The 14,807-nt window shown below is 46.7% G+C and overlaps 1 protein-coding gene across 2 annotated transcripts in view; it reads left to right on the top strand.

Moving 5' to 3' along the window:
* Positions 1–14,807, top strand: part of DGCR2 (DiGeorge syndrome critical region gene 2) — a 104,085-nt gene that overhangs the window by 8,473 nt on the left and 80,805 nt on the right. The gene's annotated exons all lie outside the window — the stretch shown is intronic.

Raw genomic sequence — 14,807 nt, 5'->3', positions numbered from 1 at the left:
AATCCATCTCAATCTACACGTGCATTAGCAGCAAGGTTTGATGTTACTATTCCAACAATATTGGACTATCTGAAACAAATGAGCAAGATAAAGAAGGTGGATAGATGGGTTCTACATGAATTAAATGAACATCAGAAGAGAAATTGTGGCTGGGCGCGGTGGCTCACTCCTGTAATCCTAGCACTCTGGGAGGCCAAGGTGGGCGGATTGCTTGAGCTCAGGAGTTTGAGACCAGCCTGAGCAAGAGTGAGACCCCGTCTCTACTATAAATAGAAAGAAATTTGCCGAACAACTAAAAATAGAAAAATTAGCCGGCCGCAGTGGTGCGTGCCTATAGTCCCAGCTACTCGGGAGGCTGAGGCAGGAGGATCGCTTGAGCCCAGGGGTTGGAGGTTGCTGTGAGCCAGGCTGACGCCACGGCACTCACTCTAGCCTGGGCAACAAAGCGAGACTGTCTCAAAAAAAAAAAAAAAAAAAGGCAAAACTGCATCAGTAGTTTGGGTGAATACTTTGATTAACTGTACTGCTGCTTGCTTGAGATACAATAAGCTACACTTTTGCTTTCAAATCAGACATTTCATCTTTAATGACCTAACCTGTTACTGTCATTGTTCATTTTGATGCTCATATTATGATTGATTTAGCAAGTGGAAAGCCCTTCAAAACTGGCCCCTCAGGATGGGAACATGTGTCCTTTGAATGTTCCTTATTACTATGCCCATCTGGTACCTTTCCTGCCCTATCCTGGAATGGGGCATTTTCCCTCAGGGCACTGGTTCCTTTTAGTGGGAAATGGTATATGGAAACCAAGATCTTGGTGGTAAGTGTATTCACTGCTAACTATTAGGATGTGCTGCTACTAGGTCCTTTCAGTCTAGCCAAGAAGGGAGTTGGAGGGTGTGTGCGTGCATGCTTGCATCTGTGTGTGTATGTGCATCTGCCTGTGTAAGTCTTTCTGTTTTTTAATTTTTAATAAATTTTATTTTTTTTTTTAGAGACAGGGTTTCACTCTGTTGCCCAAGCTGGAGTGCAGTTGCATGATTGTAGCTCACTGCACCCTTGAACTTCCAGGGTCTCAGGTGATCCTCCCACCTTAGCCTCCTGAGCAGCTAGGACTACAGGCATGCACCAGACATGGCCGGCTAATTTTTTTAAAATTTTCTGTAGAGACAGGGTCTTGCTATGTTGCCCAGGGTGGTCTTGAACTCCTGGCCTGAGGTGATCTTCCCACCTCAGGCTTCCAAAGTGCTGGGATTACAGGTGTGAGCCCCCACCTAGCCTCATTCTGTTTGTTTTTGTTTTTTCAGTTCCACCCAGCATCACAGGGTCTCACTTGCTTTCCCTATTCCACGTTTGCCTCTCTCTTTTTCTACTCCCAATATCACTGTCACTGGATTTATTCGTTTGCCTAATCCTACAGTGCACACAGAATAGTTTCAGAAGTGCTACAATAGCTTGTCTTCAATTGCTGGTATATACTCAAGAATATTGGGTTCAAAAGCTACTTGGATTAATTCTCTTCTATCTTCTGTGTCTTTGTTACATGGTTAGGTTCAAAAGTGTGTTGAGGCCGGGCGCTGTGGCTCACGCCTGTAATCCTAGCTCTTGGGAGGCCGAGGCGGGCGGATTGCTCAAGGTCAGGAGTTCGAAACCAGCCTGAGCAAGAGCAAGACCCCGTCTCTACTATAAATAGAAAGAAATTAATTGGCCAACTAATATATATATACAAAATTAGCCGGGCGTGGTGGCGCATGCCTGTAGTCCCAGCTACTCGGGAGGCTGAGGCAGAAGGATTGCTTGAGCCCAGGAGTTTGAGGTTGCTGTGAGCTAGGCTGACGCCACGGCACTCACTCTAGCCTGTGCAACAAAGTGAGACTCTGTCTCAAAAAAAAAAAAAAAAAGTGTGTTGATTTGAAACTATCTTTATTAAATAAATAATATTAAGAGTGATATTCATTGTAATCTCAGTATTATAACAAGCTTCTATTTCATTACACTGGGAAGGAAACATCTCAGTTTTAAGTAGGTTGTATTTTCTTGGATAAATGTTTAAAAAATCACTTTTAGGAATAGATATCTATAGTTTTATTTATTTTTTAAAGTTTTTTAATTTTTTTTTTTTTTTAATTTTAGTGTACTATGGGTACACATGCTTTGGTTACATAAATTGCCTTTGCACTGCCCGGCAGTCATCTGTCAGGTGTGGATTTATCTACCCCTCCTCCCCTGCCCTCCAGATATCTGTAGTTTTAACATAAACTTTAATATATATTGCTATTTGCTTAAAATATTTTTCCCATTATTTGTGTTCTGTAGTCTGAAAAGAATTGAGTAAATGATCTCTCAGCATCAGTACAAAGAAAGGCCAAGTAAAATTTATAACAATCACATGCTTTAAATTCTAGCATTAGTCAGCGCTTTAATTGCTTTTTTATTTTGTTAGCCTTAGTGTGATGCCAGCTGCAGTGTGGTGTCCTGGGTTGGACTCTGGAACAGAAGAAGGACATCAGTGGAACAGCTAGTGGAGTTGAGTTGGTAGAAACTAGCAATGTCGGGTTCTTAGTTGTGGTAGTGCAGGTGCTAACAGTCGGGGACGCTGGGTAAGGGGCATGTGGGAGCTTTTCTTTTTTTGAGAACAAGTCTCGCTCTGTCGCCCCGGCTACAGAGCATGGTGTCATCCTACCTCACTGCAGCCTCAGACTCCTGGGCTCAAGCATTCCTCCTGCCTCAGCCTCCCGAGTAGCTGGGACTTCAGGCATGTGCCACCAGGCCCAGCTAAATTTTTGTTTTTTTCGGCTGTTCTTGAACTTCTGAACTCAAGCGATCTTCCTGCCTCAGATTCCCAGAGTGCTAGGTTTACAGGTGTGAGCCACCTTGCCTGGCCTTAACTTTTCATAAATCTGAAATTAATTCAAGAATAAAAAGTTTATTTAAAAATTATTTTGTGGTTGACTTCTAAGAAGTGTCTAAAAAAAAAAAAAGAAAAAAAATTATTTTGTGATAATAATTAAATATTCAAAAAGAATTATTTTTCATTTCTTAGAATCTGGAGACCCAGTTGACCTAGTTTTGTCAAAAGCCTTTTCAAATCACTCTTTTTTGGTTTTAATTTCTTCTTAGAGATTAAAAATGGAGGACTTTGATGTCCAAGGGCCATTTGGGCCCACATTCTGACATTCTGTGAGCTTGTTGGTTTGTTTAATAGGCTCTCAATTCTACCATTGGTCAGTAGTTGTATTTCGCGTGGGCGTCTGCTCTGATAGTCTTTGGGTGTGTGGTGCTGGGGGTGCTGTCCGAAGCAGGGGCCAAGCTCAGCCCAGGAGTCCGGGTGTAGCTGTGCACACCCTTTCTGCAACCATGGGTGTGGTCAGCGAGGCAGGCGGTAGGTCCGCTTTTAGAGATTCGGCTGCTGAGGCCCAGGGAGGACAATTAACTTGCCTGGTGGCATCTCTTAGCTTTTAAGTAAAGACAGGAGCAGGAAACCTGGGAATGCTGTCTTGAGCTACATGTTCTGCACCGCTACTCCAAAATAATATGAAAAAACTGTGGCTGGGGCGCTAAGTGAGTGACGGTGGCGTCCGATGCCTCCTGCCTCACGAGGTGCAGGCATCTTTTCCCTGGGTCACGGCTCTCTAGCATGTACAGTTCTAGATCCACCAGCATCCTGTGTAGGCACTGACAATGGACAGCTGTTTTTCAAATTTTTATTTATTTATTTATTTTTGAGATAGAGTCTTGCCCTGTCACACAGGCTGGAGAGCTCACTGTAACCTCAAACTCCTGGGCTCAAGCAATCCTCCCACCTCAGCCTCCCAAAGTGCTGGGATTTATAGGCGTGAGCCACCCCGCCTATGAGCACTTTGGACTTCAGCAACCAGTTCAGGCCAGCTAGTGGCTCCTCCCTGTGATCTCACCATACTGTGATGGCAATGAAAGCAATGAATGTGTTTCCAGAAGCTTGGGAGGCTTATTAATAATTTTGCCTTAGTGTCAACCTCGTTTTGTATAGACCTTGTGTATTCTGAACCATGTGAATGTATTATTGCTTACAATATATTCATGAATGTAAAAGATCAGAAAAAGATATTTTAGAAGGAAAAATTTCATATAACTGAATGTAAAACTCATAGTACTTAACAGAAAAAAAAAATAGAGTAACCCTAAAAATGATTAGAACACATGCAGAAAAATAGCCTTGTAAAATTCTAGGTAAAAGGCCGGGTGCGGTGGCTCATGCCTGTAATCCTAGCACTCTGAGAAGCCGAGGCAGGAGGATCGCTCAAGGTCAGGAGTTTGAAACCAGCCTGAGCAAGAGTAAGACCCCGTCTCTAATAAAAATAGAAAGAAATTAATTGGCCAACTAAATATATATATAAAAAATTAGCCTGGCTTGGTGGCGCATGCCTCTAGTCCTAGCTACTCAGGAGGCTGAGGCAGAAGGATCGCTTGAGCCCAGGAGACTGAGGTAGCTGTGAGCTAGGCTGACTCCATGGCACTCTGGCCCAGGGCAACAGAGTGAGACTCTGTCTCAAAAAAAAAAGAAAAGGAAAAAAAAAATTCTAGCTAAACAACTGCTGCACGTTCCTACTTTATAATTGCAGCATGAGATGTGATGCCATTTTAAAGGAAGCAGGTACTCCTATGAACCTTATTTTACAAATGAAGAAACAGAACTTGGGAGAATAAGTGACTTGCCCAGAGTCACACAGCTTTTAAGTGGCGGAGCTGGTATTTGAAACCACACTCTGATATTGCACAGCTTTTTTTCCCCTGTTTTATCTTGTAGCCCCTCAACAGAATGCACAGCTTTAAGAGATACTTTATTATAGTAATTCTTTCTCTCTGCTCCTCTGTCATTCTCCTCCTCCCTTTTTAACTTGAACCTCCCTGCCTTGCTTTTTTTGTCTTCTTCCCATAGCCTCGGTGACGGGTGCCACAGCCCCAACTTCTCAGTGTCAGCCGCCCTCTTCTTGCTGCTGTGTCCAGTCGAATGCCCACGGAAGCCTTGCAGTCAGCTTGCCAGGAGCTGAGCACTTCCCCTCCCTGCCTGTCCTGTACTCTCAGCCTGTCCTTAGCCACTGCTGTCATTGTCCTCATCACCCCACCTCCATTTCTAAGCTTCAGGCAGTCTTCTAAGCACTCGTGTGTAATAGATTAGTTAACCCTAACCCCACTTCTTAGATATAGTTTTTGGTGTGTTGAACCTTGCTCTTTTTTTTATTATTTTTTTTTATTTTTTTGAGACAGAGTCTCACTTTGCTGCCCAGGCTAGAGTGAGTGCTGTGGCGTCAGCCTAGCTCACAGCAACCTCAAACTCCTGGACTCAAGCAATCCTCCTGCCTCAGCCTCCCAAGTAGCTGGGACTACAGGCATGCGCCACCATGCCCGGCTGATTTTTTTTTCTATATATATTAGTTGGCCAATTAATTTCTTTCTATTTATAGTAGAGACGGGGTCTCGCTCTTGCTCAGGCTGGTTTCAAACTCCTGACCTTGAGCAATCCGCCCGCCTCGGCCTCCCAGAGTGCTGGGATTACAGGCATGAGCCACCGTGCCCAGCCTGAACCTTGCTCTTGATGTAGGTTTTGAAATAATTGTATGAGATGAAGCATTCAGGCTGTAAATGTTTTCTGTGAACATTCTTTGAGGACCCCATAATACTAAGATGTAGGTTTTGTGAGCATAGCTCCTTGTTCAAGTGTGCACTAGAGTTTGCCCCCCCCCCCCCCAAGCTTGCCTGGGCTGGGCCTGAGGCCCAGTCTCCTTTTAGATGCCTCCGATTTCCAGTCTTTCTTTCGGGAGCACTTTGTTCAGTTTTAATATTACTCTTAGGGCTTTAAAATCCCTCTATATTTTTGGTGTGCTTTTGGTGTTAGGTGACCCCACTGCCACTCCAGATATTTAAATTTAATAAAAAGCATAAAGTATGCCATCTTAACTATTTTTAAGTGTGTAGTTCAGTAGTGTTAACCATATGTACCTTGTGCAACAGATCTCTAGAACATTTTCAGTTTGCAAAACTGAAACTCAATACCTATGGAACAACTTTGACTCCTCTTTTTTCCCCTCCCCCCAGCCACCATTCTACTTCCTGTTTCTAAGAGCTTGATTGCTTTAGATACCATGTAAGTAGACTCATGCAGTACTTGTCTTTTTATGTTGGGCCTGTTTCACTTGCATAATGACCTCAAGGTTTATCCATGTTCTTTTTTTGGCTAGGTGTGGTGGCTCAAGCCTGTAATTCTAGCTGCCTGGGAGGCTGGGGTGGGAGGATCACTTGAGCCCAGGAGTTGGAGGTTATAGTGAGCTATGATGCCACTGCACTCCAGCCTGGGCAACAGAAGCAGACCCTGCCTCAATTAAAAAAAAAAAAAAACGTTTAAAGGCTGAATTGTATTCCATTGTGTGTATATGCCACATTCTGCTTATCCATTCACTCATCAGTGGCCAGTTGAGGTGCTTCCCTTCCACCTCTTGGCTGCTGTGAATAATGCTGCTGGAAACATGAATGTACAGATATCTCGTTTAGACCTTGCTTACAATTCTTTAGGGTATACTCAGAAATGCAATTGCTTGATCATATGGTAAGTCTATTTTTAATTTTTTGAGGAACTTCCACCCTGTTTTCCATAGTGACTACACCATTTTGCATTCCTACCAACATTGCACAAGAGTTCTAATTTCTCTACATCCTTGCCAGCACTTGTTATTTTCTGGTTTTTTTTTTTTTTTGACACTGCACATCCTAATGGGTGTGAGGTGCTATCTCATTACAGTTTTTGACTTGCATTTCCCTGAGGATTGAGGTTCCTTTTTTGATATGTGGAGTCTCATTGCTCTGGCACCATTTGTTGAAGGGTTACCCTTTTTCTTTTCTTTTTTTCTTTTTTTTTTTGAGACAGAGTGTCACTTTGTTGCCCAGGCTAGAGTGAGTGCCATGGCATCAGCCTAGCTTACAGCAACCTCAAACTCCTGCGCTCAAGCGATCCTCCTGCCTCAGCCTCCTGAATAGCAGGGACTAGAGGCAGCTACGATGCCCGGGTAATTTTTTCTGTATATTTTTAGTTGGCCAATTATCTTCTTAATATTTTTAGCAGAGATGGGGTCTTGCTCTTGCTCCAGCTGGTTTTGAACTCCTGACCTTGATCAATCCTCCTGCCTCAGCCTCCCAGAGTGCTAGGATTACAGGCGTGAGCCACCATGCCCGGCCAGGGTTACCCTTTTTCCATTGAATTGTCTTTGCACTGTTGTCTAAACTCCTATGACCACATCTGTATGGGTCTATTTCTGAGATCTGTGTTCTGTTGTGTTGATGTATGTATCTTTACTTAGCTTTTATCAAAGAAGTTTTTAATTTTGAAGTCCAGTTTATCAATTTTTATTTTTATGGTTATGATTTCTGTTTTTCTCTAAGCAGTCTTTGCCTGCCCCAGGGTTTTAAAGATCTCCTGCTTCCCTAGTAGAATCTGAGCTCCGTGAAGGCAGACACCTTGTGTTTTGTGGCCTGCTCCTGTCACTCGAGTCCAGCACAGTGCCTGGCCCTGGCAGGCACACAGCTATGTTCCTGGAAGGAGCAACTGGGTTTGTCTTGGGGATTTATGGTAATGTATTCCAAGGATTTGATACACTGCCTGGCACATGCAAAATGGGCTTGCAGGAATGTCATCTTGCCATGGCTGCTGTTCCTCTGGAGAGAAATTGGCTATGCTATCCTGTGGCTATGGTCAAAATGTGGTGTGGGTGTGGGATGAAACTGCTGGTTGATGCTACATCAGCTGCAAGAGAGCTCTCACTCTAGTTCTGCCCACCCTCTTGCCCAGGTCTTATTCCTGAGTATATAGATTCCCCTCTCCAAACCCCCATAAAATGTAAACTGATTGCAGGTTGCAATTCTTTTTGTGAAAGTGTCATTTACTAAATAGATAGGCTTGGTGAACCTGCCCCTCCTCTCCTCTTTCATTTTTTCTCTTCTTTTTTTTCCTTTTTCCTTTTCTTTTCCCTTTCCTTTTCCCTTTTTCCCCTTTCCTTTTCCCTTTTCCCTTTTCCCTTCCCTTCCCTTCCCTTCCCTTTTCCCTTTTCCCTTTTCCCTTTTCCCTTTTCCCTTTTCCCTTTTCCCTTTTCCCTTTTCCCTTTCCATTCCATTCCATTGGCGCACTCCACCACACCCTGCTAATTTTATCCACAGCTTCTTTGATATGACTCCTCAGACATGTGACTTTTCTGAATAGCCCCTTGGGTGATGGAATCCTGAGCGTCGTTCTCCCCTGACTCCTCCACATGGACCATAGAGCTCCCATCACCAGCTGGGACAGGTTGGTGGCCAGCTCTGCTGTTACCGTGGACAAGGACAGCTGAGCGTGGGGGATGCCAGCCACTTTCTCCTACAGGTCCAGGGGTCACAAGGCTGACCCTGGAGAATGCCACAGCACAATAAAGAGACAAGGCCCAAACGTCAGCATTTACTTCTCATAAATAAGAAACATTTTCTACATCCAGGAGATAAAGGGACCATTACCAGCCACCATTTATTTGCAGATACTGGTGCGGCTGCACTGCCCTGTGGCTTCTCCTTAAGCAGATGTTTGGGGAAGAGGATCCTGCTTAAAACAAGTTACCCTAGAAGAGGGGGGGAGGCCCTAAATAGGATGTGACCATAGAAAATGAAAGAGGTGGCCAGGCGCAGTGGCTCACGCCTGTAATCCTAGCACTTTGGGTGGCCGAGGCGAGAGAATCGCTGGAGCTCAGGAGTTTGAGACCCTTGTCTGAGCAAGAGGGAGACCCTGTCTCTACAAAGAATAGAAAACTTAGCCAGGCATGCTGGCACGCACCTGTTAGTCCCAGCTACTCAGGAAGCTGAGGCAGGAGGATCCCCTGAGCCTAGGAGTTTGAGGCTATAGTGAGCTATGATCACGCCATTGTACTCCAGCTTGGGGAATAGACTGAGACCCTGTCTCACAAAAAAAGAAAAAAAGTTGCGGACATATTTCAAAACCATGATGGGAATATTTGCGTATTTAAAATGTTTTAGTACATCACTGGCTCTGTGCCAACCTGAAGATCAGGCACTGGTGCCTCCTGGTCCCCCTGATCCCTGTACGGCCAGGCTCCATGGAGACTCTGCGTTTCCTAAATCCTCTGGCTTTTGTATCAACAAAGAGAATGGATCAGAATTGGAAAGTCTGGCCCTGGTCCTCCGAGGAGGAGCCAGAATGCAGGCCGTCCTGGCCAGGGTGGCTCTGCTGGCTTCGGGTGAAAGAGCAGAGCCTAGTGCCAAGAGCCAGGCGTCCTGTGCCTGTTCTGCTGCTGCCAGCTCGATGTGGGACACTGAGCAGGTGGGTCAGCCCTTCTGGGAAGTAAGCTGGCTGCACTAGCTGGGTGTTTCAGTAAATAGAACAGCCTCTGGCCGGCCTGCCTTCATTTTGCTGTTGAAACATCCTGTCCTTTCATTTTCCATGAGCTGCACAGGCCTCGCTCTCTTTTGAACTCTGGGCCTCATGGGTGCGAGTCGCGGGTCAGCTGGCGTCTGAGCTCCTTGCAGCTTGAGGTGCAGGTGCTGGCGTCTGCGGTGCTGCATCCTGGTGATTGCCAAAGCGGAGGGTGCCCAGGCCTCCTGGGAGCAGCCGTCTGACCTGGGCTTCACTGCCGAGGCACAGTGGCAGGCCGCACTGTGCAAAGCCCCTGCCCGGTTCCCGTCTCCTGTCCTGCCTTCGCTCATGTGGGTCCCTTCCAGAGTATTCACCTCTTCAGAGGGCCTCCTGCGGTTATTCTGTTGGCAGGGTATGTGAGAGCTTTGCGATAGTGCGTGCAGCTGGAGCGATTTTTCTCCTTTGGGCCTCATGACTGCTGCGGAAGTCGGGAGGGCAGGACAGGGCACGGATGATCCCCTCCAGGCCTTATAGATGAAGGGATGGAGCCCCGTGGGTCTGAGTCGTTGTCATGCGGTCCAGGGTCCAGGGCCTCTTTCCAAGCCGATCAGCCAGGAAGCCATGGGGCTGTAGGGGAGAGCTGCAGGGACCAGCAGGCTGGGGGGCCCCTTGGCCTCTATGAAAGGACAAGTGGCATTTAGAACACTGTAGAGAAGGCCGGGCGTTTGTAGTATGGTCACAGTTTATTCTAGAATGCTCTATGCACTGTTTTGAATGCTTGTTTGTGCTTTTCCTGACTTCCCAGCTCTGCCCCCCAGGTCAGTTCTCTGTGTCGCTGTGGATTGCCATTGTGATGAGGCGCTCCTCCCTCACCAGCCACGTCCCTTCCTGGGACCGTAATGCATCCCGGGAAGCCATCTGGTCCTGAAGTCCCTCTGGGCCCACTGAGTAGAGTGCTCCTCCGGAAGCAGCATTCTCCCTTCCCTGCTGGGCGGCACGTGTTCAGGACAGGCCCCTGCCAGAGGCTTGGTTCAGGTGTTGCCCACCTCTGAGGCCCCATTCAAGGCCCTTATTCTCTCTCTTACCTCAGGACGGAGGTGACCCTTCCATTCAGTAGACCACTTAGCAGGATGCCTTGGGCTTTGTATTTTATATGTCTGTGTTATCAACAGTGGTCTCTGTCCCCTCTTGAAGGCATCCAGAGAAGAGACTGCTGGTCCAGGTAGAACCCAGTGTCCATAGGAACCGTTCTCCTAGAGTCGCTCGGTCACTTGACCAGCAGCCTTGCCAGCCCTTGCTCTCAGGTCCCCTCCCCTGTGCCGCAGATTTGAAGTGTGTGCTCCCATTCCCAGGATTGCTGTGTGGGGGCACAGTGAGACCTGCAGAAAAGCCTCACTTGGAAGCAGCTGCTGCCGTGCTTCCCCAAAACTAAGACAGGGTCTTATATTTATTTTCCCTCAAGAAGATAATATTGGGCTAGGGCTTATTTTCAGGGGATGTGTTATTTTTTTAAGTATGGTACAACAATCTACATTTATTCAAATATAGTTTAAACATATATTCAAATACAGATGTTCTTCTATATTCAAATATAGATGTTCTTCTGGAACATCATCATAACTCCAAACCCCGAATTCTATCCTGAATATCTTGTGACTCTATTTCCTTTAGAACCATCGGCCCTGATCTCTCCTGTCGAGCCATAGAGGTCTCACGGGGCAGGTGAGAAGGGCTGCTCGCCTTCTTTCCCGCTCCGCGGCGACACGCACAGGTTGTGCAGATGCGCTGCGCAGCCACGCCCGTCACTCACTAGGGCTTATTTTCCGGGTGGGGCTTGTATTACGCACATGCTTAGACATCCTGCTAGGACTTGTTTTATGGGTAGGTCTTATTTTCGGGGAAACATGGTAGCTCTTTCCAAGGCAGAATGTCTGAGCGGTGGAGGCAGCACTACTGAGTTGGGAGAGGGCCTGCCAGAGACACTGGGACCTCTTGTCCGGGGTGCGCCCGCGGGAGTGACCACTGTCAGCGTGGAGGGCTGCATCTAAGGAGGTCTCAGACCACCGTGGTAGAGACCTATGCTAGTGGGCTGTGGGAGGAGGTAGGCTAGAATTTTCTCCTGCTTTTCTTTCCTTGTTTGTTTATTTATTTTTTACTTTGTGTATTTTTTTGGGACAGAGTCCTCACTCTGTTGCCTGGGCTAGAGTGCTGTGGCGTCAGCCTAGCTCACAGCAACCTCAAACTCCTGGGCTCAAGCCATCCTGCTGCCTCAGCCTCCCGAGTAGCTGGGACTACAGGCATGCGCCACCACGCCCACCTAATTTTTTCTACTTTTAGTTGTTTGGCTAATTTCTTTCTTTCTTTTTTTTAATTTTTTTTTATTTCTTTCTATTTATAGTAGAGTTGGGGTCTCACTCTTGCTCAGGCTGATCTCGAACTCCTGAGCTCAATAGATCCACCCACCTTGGCCTCCCAGAGTGCTAGGATTATAGGCATGAGCCACCACGCCCGGCCTTCCTTGTTTATTTTATTTTTTTTCATGAGTACTGGCTGTGTGATCTGTACTTTGCTAAAAATGTTTTGATTTCCTTAGCGATGTGACTATGGGCACATGCTTCTGCTCGTGCTCTATTCTCTTATTCTTTTTTTTTTTTGAGACAGAGTCTCTCTTTGTTGCCCAGGCTAGAGTGAGTGCCGTGGCGTCAGCCTAGCTCACAGCAACCTCAAACTCCTGGGCTCAAGCAATCCTGCTGCCTCAGCCTCCTGAGTAGCTGGGACTACAGGCATGCGCCACCATGCCCGGCTAATTTTATATATATATTAGTTGGCCAATTAATTTCTTTCTATTTATAGTAGAGACGGAGTCTCACTCTTGCTCAGGCGGGTTTCGAACTCCTGACCTCGAGCAATCCGCCCGCCTCAGCCTCCCAGAGTGCTAGGATTACAGGCGTGAGCCACCGCGCCCGGCTTATTCTCTTATTCTTTATGGGCAAATGTTGAACAGAAATCAATTTCAAACAATTTAGGCAGTATACTAAATTTCACACAGTAATTTGAGACAGCTCAGTTTACCTAATTTAAAAGTAGGCCAAGGCTTGCTGACAAAGAAGAAATTGAATCTAGAGAAAGAATCTGGGCCCGTTGCAGCGGCTCACGCCTATAATCCTAGCACTCTGGGAGACCGAGGCGGGAGGATCACTCAAGGTCAGGAGTTCGAGACCAGCCTGACTGAGCAAGAACGAGACCCTGTCTCTACTAGATAGATAGATAGATAGATAGATAGATAGATAGATAGATAGATAGATAGATAGATAGATAGATAGATAGATAGATAGAATGAATTAGTTGGACAACTAAAAATATATAGAAAAAATTAGCCAGGTATGGTGGCGCATGCCTGTAGTCCCAGCTACTCAGGAGGCTGAGGCAGAAGGATCACTTGAGCCCAGGAGTTTAAGGTTGCTGTGAGCTAGGCTGACGCCACGGCACTCACTCTAGCCTGGGCAACAGAGCAAGACTCTGTCTCAAAAAAAAGAGAATCTGTATACTCTGCTGAATTTCTGCAGGGCATGAATCCTCCAATTCCCAAACATTGCCTGGTCTAAAGCAATAGTTCTCCAAGTGTGCCCAAGGGTCTGGGGGGGGGGGTCCCTGACCCTTCAGGGGTGCCACGAGGTCAAAACATTTTCATCATAATGCCAAGGTGTCATTTGCCCCTTTGTCTCATTCTCTTAAAAGCATGAAGTAGCATTAAGCACATTCAGGATGTGTAACCATCACCACTACCCATTTCCAGAACTTTTTCACCGTCCCAAACAGAAACCTGTACCCATTAGATAATAACTCCCCATTGCCCTGACCCCAGCGTGCTGGCAACCACCATTCTACTTTCTGCCTCTGTGACTTCAACTTCTCTAGGCACCTCACATAAGTGGAATCATAAAGCGCTTGCCCCTTTGTGTCTGGCTTCTTTCAGTTAGCATAACCCAAAGAAGGTTCATTCATGCTATAGAGTGTGTCGGGATTTTCTTCTTTTTATGGCTGATCATGTGCACTTTTGAAGGGGCACAACACACCATGCCCTGGTTGCCCATGGGGCAGTGCGCACCTGTTCCCTTTCACAGCTGAATGATATTCTTTTGCACAGATGTGTTCCACATTTTGTTTATCCATTCACCTGTTGCAGCCATTTGGGTTGCTTCTGCCCCTTGGCTGTTGTGAAGACTGCTGTCGTGAGCATTCGTATACAGGTATCTGTTTGAGTCCCTGATTTGGGTTCTCTTGGGCATACCCCTATGAGTGCAATTGCTGGGTCATGTGATATGTGTGTGTGTGTGTATTTTTTTTTTTTTTTTTTTTTTGAGACAGAGTCTTGCTTTGTTGTCCAGGCTAGGGTGAGTGCCGTGGCATCAGCCTAGCTCACAGCAACCTCAAACTCCTGGGCTCGAGTGATCCTCCTGTCTCAGCCTCTCGAGTAGCTGGGACTACAGGCATGCACCATCATGCCCGGCTGATTTTTTCTCTCTATATATTAGTTGGCCAGTTAATTTCTTTTTATTTATAGTAGGGTCTTGCTTTTGCTCAGGCTGGTTTCGAACTCCTGACCTCAAGCAATCTGCCTGCCTCGGCCTTACAGAGTGCTAGGATTACAGGCGTGAGCCACCTTGCCCGGCCCTCATGTGATAATTTCATGTTTAACCTCTGAGCATGTACTTGGGATTCTTGTGTCTAAAAGGTTGGCCAGTTTTAATGTCTGATACAGTGAACATTGGTAGTATAACTACATAAACGGTAGCTCTGTGGGGTCTCCATAGTTTTAAGTGTGTGAGGAGTCTGGGGACTGCAGGGCCTTGCGAGGCTAGCAGTGGGAAGAAGAGGTGACTGTTTTTGTGTGTGTGGCAGAAATCGTGCTGCCCACTCACACAGGAATTGGGGAGGACATTGAGAAAGAAAGGAAGGAAATGTTGGCACACAGGTAAGCGAGGCTGGCTCAGCCCATCAGTCACCGTCTGGCTCTCTCCAGTCCTGGGTTGGCCTACTCTGTCCTTGCCAGGGCCCTGTCACCTGGAGAATTGCCTGGCACGAAGCAGGCTCATGTGTTAACCGGTGACCTACGACTTCAGCTATTTCCAGAACAGCCCCAGCACTGCAGGTGGATTAGGAAGGGAGAGAACCTTCGCTGCTGGAGAGCTGCTGTGGACACTTTGTTGTCTGCTGGCAGAATGCAGGAAGGCGTCTGAGGCGCAGCTCGGGGGCACTGAGCAAGGGCCTCCCGTGCTGGGTGCCTCGGGGTGGGGTGGGGATAAAGGTATGTTCCTAGACTTGTACTCCTGAACAGGATTTGGCCAACCACACCTGCAGCTGGTCACTGTTGTGTTTTTTTTGCTTTGACATAAAGCTTTACTGGGACACAGTCATGCCCATGCATTCGTGCGTTATCAGT

Source organism: Microcebus murinus, chromosome 22 (genome assembly GCF_040939455.1).
Source record: "Microcebus murinus isolate Inina chromosome 22, M.murinus_Inina_mat1.0, whole genome shotgun sequence".
Taxonomy (NCBI): domain Eukaryota; kingdom Metazoa; phylum Chordata; class Mammalia; order Primates; family Cheirogaleidae; genus Microcebus; species Microcebus murinus.
The sequence above is the reverse complement of the archived record's forward strand: the minus strand, read 5'-3'. Positions and strand labels throughout refer to the sequence as shown.